Below are 6,000 nucleotides of genomic sequence, written 5' to 3'. Positions count from 1 at the left end.
TCTCCGACCGTGTAACTCACAGTAATGGGCAATACCCTGACCGCTCGTTCTGCTGCTGGGAACCCCGCTGCGCCCACTCTGGTTTATTGTAAGAGCATTAAAATGTGCTCTGCCGGTTAATCACGATGACACTTTCATCTGTTTGGGGATTTCAGGGTTTTTTCGTAGAATTTAATTATATATATATTTGCACTTTGCCTTCTAGAAATGAATCTGAGAGAGTTGGGGCTGATCTCAGCAAAGCCTGTCTTCAGCAGGCCCTTCGGCCAATCACAGCCTCCGTGACAACTCCTTTCGGAATCACGAAACTTCAGTTCATGCGCACCTACTGTGCGCTGGATGACAGGGCACACGTGGAGACCTTGACAGTGCACTCTGTCACCGGAGCCTCGGCATCTGGTCCAGGGACAGAGACAGAAAGTATAGAATGAAACATGGAAGTACGTATCTTAGTACATATGTCGAAAAGTAGTGTGAAGGAAAAGAACAGGCAGACATCTATCAAACTAAAATACAGAGGGTGGGGAACGGCCAAGGGAGACTCTCTCTCAGGAGATCTCATTGAAACAGAGACTTGAAAGATAGTAAGAGTTGCCCGGGGAAGTATTTGCGTCATGGAGTCAGTCAGAGCGAGCCCTGGTCTTGGGAGCCGAGGACCTGTGCATTCGGTTCTGCCGCCACTTAGCTGAAGACGTCCTTCTGACTTAGCGTCGCCGCCTGATCGCGAAACAGAGCCTCTGGCTGGCTTGGGGCCTTGATTTCCTCTTCCTGTGAAACGGGAGTAATCACAGTAACCAAGTCGCATATTTTAACGAGGATTATGCTTATTTGAGTTAACACCCACCATGCGTTTAGAACTGTATTATTTTAAGTGCTTTACAAATGTTAGAAGTTGTTGCCATTGCTATTTTTATCAGTGACTATAAATCTAACGCCATAGTTCACGTGTCCATTGATTAGATTTGCATTAAAAAGGAGGACATACCATTTTCTCAGATGAGTGAGCAAAAATCCACGCGTGAGTTTATACCTATGACGATCGCTTGGACCATTTCTCTTCTGATGGTATTGTCTGATTTGTCTGTCCATGTCAAGAGTCACAGCTAGAGCCCTGGCTGGTTTAGCTCAGCGGTTAGAGCGTCGGCCTGCGGTCCTGAGAGACCCGGGTTCGGTTCCCGCTAAGGGCACGTACCTCGGTTGCAGTTTGTCCCCGGCCCTGGTCGGTTGTGCGGGTGGCAGCCACTCGATGTGTCCCTTTCACGTCGATGTTTCTCTCTCTCTCTCTTCCTCTCTCTCCCTCCCACTCTACCCCAACAAAAAATGGAAAAATGTCCTCGGGTGAGAATAAAAAAAAAAAAAAGAGTCACAGCAAGAGTTAGGGAGGGGCAGGAGGGGGCCCGGTCAGTCCTTCCCACGGAGGCGGAGTGACGGGCAGCGGGGCCTCAGGGGCCCCAAGGCGAAGAACACCGGATCCTGCCCGGGGGCTGGCAGAGGGAGCAGAACAGCGCGTCCTGCCTGGGTCTGTGGTCACAAGCATGTCGGGACAGAGTGGCAGTCAGGGTGTGAAGCTACATGTACGGTAGAGAAACGTTGACAGAGCAAACCTTAAAAAAACAGGAATAGCTCTAAAGTGACCCCCAAGGTGTGAGTCAGTGACAGTCTCTCGTCGCGGACCACTTAAATGTGAAAAGCCCCAAAAGTCGGGCGATGATCTTGGGGAACAAATGGAAGTTAGCAGAACGGAGAACAGAGAAGGGGTGGAAAATAAGCTCAGGGCGTCGTACAGCACAGACCGAGACCCGGAAGACGAGCAAAACAGGCCGGGCTCAGAGGACCAGCGTGGTGGTGCCGCCAGCGGCTCACGAAGAGCAGCAGCAGGCAGACGGGACCAGGGCAGGGGGCAGCCCGGGCTTAGACGGCCAGCATGTGTGTGGTAAGGACCCTGTCGGGCCCAACACTCCGGAAACACCTGCTGAGGGCTCTCTTGTCCGTTTCCTCTCAAAGTGACCACAAGCCCCTCATTCAGCTGGACGGGAAGAGCTGAAAACACTAGAATTGTGCGTTTGCCTGTCTCCCGAGAGACAGCATCGGGCAGCTAACAGAAACAGTGCCATCGCTGAAACATTAGTGTGCACACGCACACACACACGCACACACGCACACGCACACGCACACGCACTGTCACACAGCCTGATTGACCATAAAATGCTATCTCTAACAATGACTGAGAAACACAGGGAATTACTTAATTGGAATACATTTCACAGGACGTGCAGGCTTTTGGGTTTCACATTCACATCTTTCAAAAGGTGTAATTATGCCAGATAATAAACCCTGTGCTCGAGTTTCTCCACCAACACTTGTGGTCCGGTTCAGAGTTCTCTCTACTGCACGGAGCAGCTGTTGGGAGAAACATAGCAGCTACTAAAAGCAGTTTGAGTCAGAGGAGGTGTACTTGCTTTAAATGCACAACGCCTAGTCTCTCCAGCAGCCGTGAGCTACTAGTTATTTATTATGCACAGTGGATACAGTATAGAAATTAAGAGGCCTGTAAAGCAGTTGTTACCACTCGGCAAGACGCTTAACAGCAAGTCACCCTAAACATGCGTCCTGCTTCCCGATGAGATCGCTGTCCTCGGGCCCACAAAGGAGAGAGAAACACTGGAGACCCACAACCCGGGGAGCAGTAGGGGTTCCCTCCCTTCCTTCACAGTGGTCTTTTCCTTCGCTCTGTGATCATGAACATCGCTGCCCTGCTCTCGCGGGGCTGTGTTTGGAACGGAGCGTAGAGGGTGTTTTGCACCTGTGTGCTCCAGGTTCCGTCGGGGAGGCGGACACAGTGGAGGTGTCACAGGATAAAGGCTCTGTATCAGGGGGTACATCTTACACGTGGGACCAGCTCAGAAAAGGCACAGGACAGGGTCCCAGCCGTCCCGGCACGGCAACGGGCCAGGCTTTCTCAGGCGGTGCACCTGCCTCAGGACGGCTTCGTGGGCCGGTGGGCGGGGGCAGCGGTTGAGGCGTTGAGTGAGGGCGTGTGTGGCGTGGGCATGGTGTCTGGCTCTGAGTGTGAGTGTGTAATGCCGAGCAGGGAAGGAAGGGTCTGTGCGGTGCGTTCCGTGATCATGGGCAGGAACGGTGACAGTATGACTGTTGTATTTGATCTGTGTGAATTACTTTTTAAAAGGGCTACACATCTTCACAGATGTTTTTCTGAGGCTTCTGAAATTTAATTAGATCTTTGTTGCAAAAATGAGGTCCATGCTCCCTTCTCCTGTGTGAATTTTGTGGGTTCAGCTTCTTTTTCTATTCCCCACACTGTAGGCCGAACACTGAATGTCCAAGCCTCGCCCTGGTTGGTGTTGCTCAGTGGTTAGAGCACCGGCCCGTGGACCAGAGGGTCTCGGGTTGATTCTCTGTCAAGAGCACGTACCTGGGTTGCAAGTTTGCTCCCCCACTGAGGTTGTGCAGGAGGCAACCAGTCTGTATCCCTGTCTCCCTCCCACTCTCCTTAAAAATCAATGGAAAAATATCCCCAGGTGAGGGTTCACGAGAAAAAACATACCCAAGCGCAAAGTAAGGACCGATGGACAGATCGTACTTCTGTTCTGAGAGAAGAGGTGCAGGTCAGCCAGGATGCCATCAGGAGAACGCACGTGTCGTGTCTGCAGTGTCGTGTCTGCAGTCGCGTGGCCACGGCAGGAGCTCCGGGGGAAAGCCACAGTGAGCGGGGGGCAGCCGGGGTGGCAGGGACGGCGCTCACCGGGCCCGTGGGGTTCCCAGCCGCGCAGCATCCAGGGCACACCTGCAGTCGCGTGGCCACGGCAGGAGCTCCGGGGAAAGCCACAGTGAGCCGGGGTGGCCGGGGTGGCAGGGACGGCGCTCACTGGGCCCGTGGGGTTCCCAGCCGCACAGCAGCCGGGTACACCTGCAGCAGAACGGCGCTCCTCAAGCACCCCACCTTCTAGCCCCTTTCCTCCCCTTCCCTCCCCTTTGAAACTGGCACATGCGAGGCGGAACAGCCGTACATCGGAGATTTACATCACTCGGAGCACACAGAACAACAACATCAATTATTCACAGAATAAAATATACGGAGCCTCCATCATTTATTAAATGCCAAGCGTCACATGGCATGTGAAAGGCGGATGCTACCAGGAGTGTCAGAGGTAGCTGAAGACAGGTTGTGAACCACTCAGTGTAACCTGCACATACAGTTTTTCACTTAAATACAAAATATGCATAGCTCAGAAGAGCTTGAATCAAATTTACAAAATAAATATAAAAGGCAATTTAAAGTTATTGTAACAGCAACTTTATTCATAAATAGGTTCCTTCGTGCTGGGTGAGACCGTGCTCTGTGCCCAGCCTCGGGGGTCCGGGCAGCGTCCACAGGACACTGGCCGGGAGGGGACCGGGCCCCAGGCCTCTGGCTTCCGAGCTCCGCAGAAATTCGGCTGGAAGCAGCCTCGGGAAAGCAGCTCCGCTCCGGCAGCCCCGGAGTGAGAGGCAGGGCGAGTTTACTGAAGAACTGAATTGATGTAAAGTAGAAGTCACTGAAGAAGGTGAAAAACACCAAACTCTGAAGTTAAAAAGTGAATTAAATTAATTTAAAAGTATTTCAGACCTTAATCACACACACACACATATATATATAAATTATGTATATAGTCTCCATCCTCGCTTTACATATATGTAATATAAATTTATGTTTATTTTATAGATTTATATACATTTTAATGATATAATATTATATGATTTTTAAAAAACCTTGTAAGTACAGTAAGATTTGAACATCTTCGTGGTCAGTACACAGAGCTGTAACCCACTTTCTACAGTTTTTTAAAATGATATAGATTAATGATAGTTTATTTAAACCTGTTTTATATTAAAATAAGAAGTGATATTTTATTAAATTTTAACTTTAGTAGCATTTTATGAAAATATATATATTAATTCCATCAACTTGCCAGCAAGTGATATGATTCAATTTTTAAATTGCAATCTATATTTTTTTCAAGTACAGTTTACTTTCAATATTACTTTGCATTGGTTTCAGATGTACAGCATAATGTTAGTCAGTTATCTACTTTACACAGTGTACCCCAATATTTCCAGTACTCACTGTACCATACACAGTTATCACGATATTACTGAGTATATTCCCTATGCGGTATTTATGTCCCCATGACTATTTTGTAACTACTGATTTGTAATTGCCAATCTATTTAGTTCCTCTTAATTTTAATTTTCCTAATTAGTGGGTACAATAAATGTCATTTTTATTTTCATCTATAATTTTGTATTTGTTTCTTCTTTGAAAGAATGTTTAAATTGTGAAAATAATGTAATATGTTTTTTAAATCCATTTGGAGAAGTTCTGTATACTCTTTTGGACGTTTTGATATATTCCAGCATGTATTCTTTCTCAGTATTTTGTCTTTTAATATGCATTTATCAGATCATTATTACATAAATAAAGTTAAGGTTGAGTCAGTTGACTTTTTCAATCTTTTCTTGTATTGATTTTGCTTTTTGTGTCTTTTGAAAGAAAACTCCCCTACACTAACATTCCAATCATATTCTCATATAATTTCTTTTAACACTGTTGTAGTTCTTTTTAATGACTGTGTTCTTTAAGTGTTTATTTGTGTGAACATATAAAATGTCAGTCGACTTTATTTGTTCTCCAAACGTATGACTAAATGATCCCCAACTACCCCGTAGTTAACTGACTCCTCTCCTAAGGATGTGAAGGGGAGAGCTTCCCTTGCATGACTTGTAGGTAATGCACGGTCCACGTCGCTAGGGGGCACCGTCCACACAGACGGCACCTCTTAGGGTCCTGTAACGTGTCTTCCTTTCAAACGTCAACTGTCAACTGGCTTTACAGAAACACAATTTATTTATGGGTTCTCTTTTCTGTTCGAATGATCAGTTTGCATGAAGTTTGCATTAATATCCCTTTCATTTAATTACTTAAACTTACTTTTTAATTTC

The sequence above is a fragment of the Molossus molossus genome, unplaced genomic scaffold, assembly GCF_014108415.1.
Source record: "Molossus molossus isolate mMolMol1 unplaced genomic scaffold, mMolMol1.p scaffold_m16_p_16, whole genome shotgun sequence".
NCBI classification, from domain to species: Eukaryota; Metazoa; Chordata; class Mammalia; order Chiroptera; family Molossidae; genus Molossus; species Molossus molossus.
Note: the sequence above shows the minus strand (reverse complement) of the source record.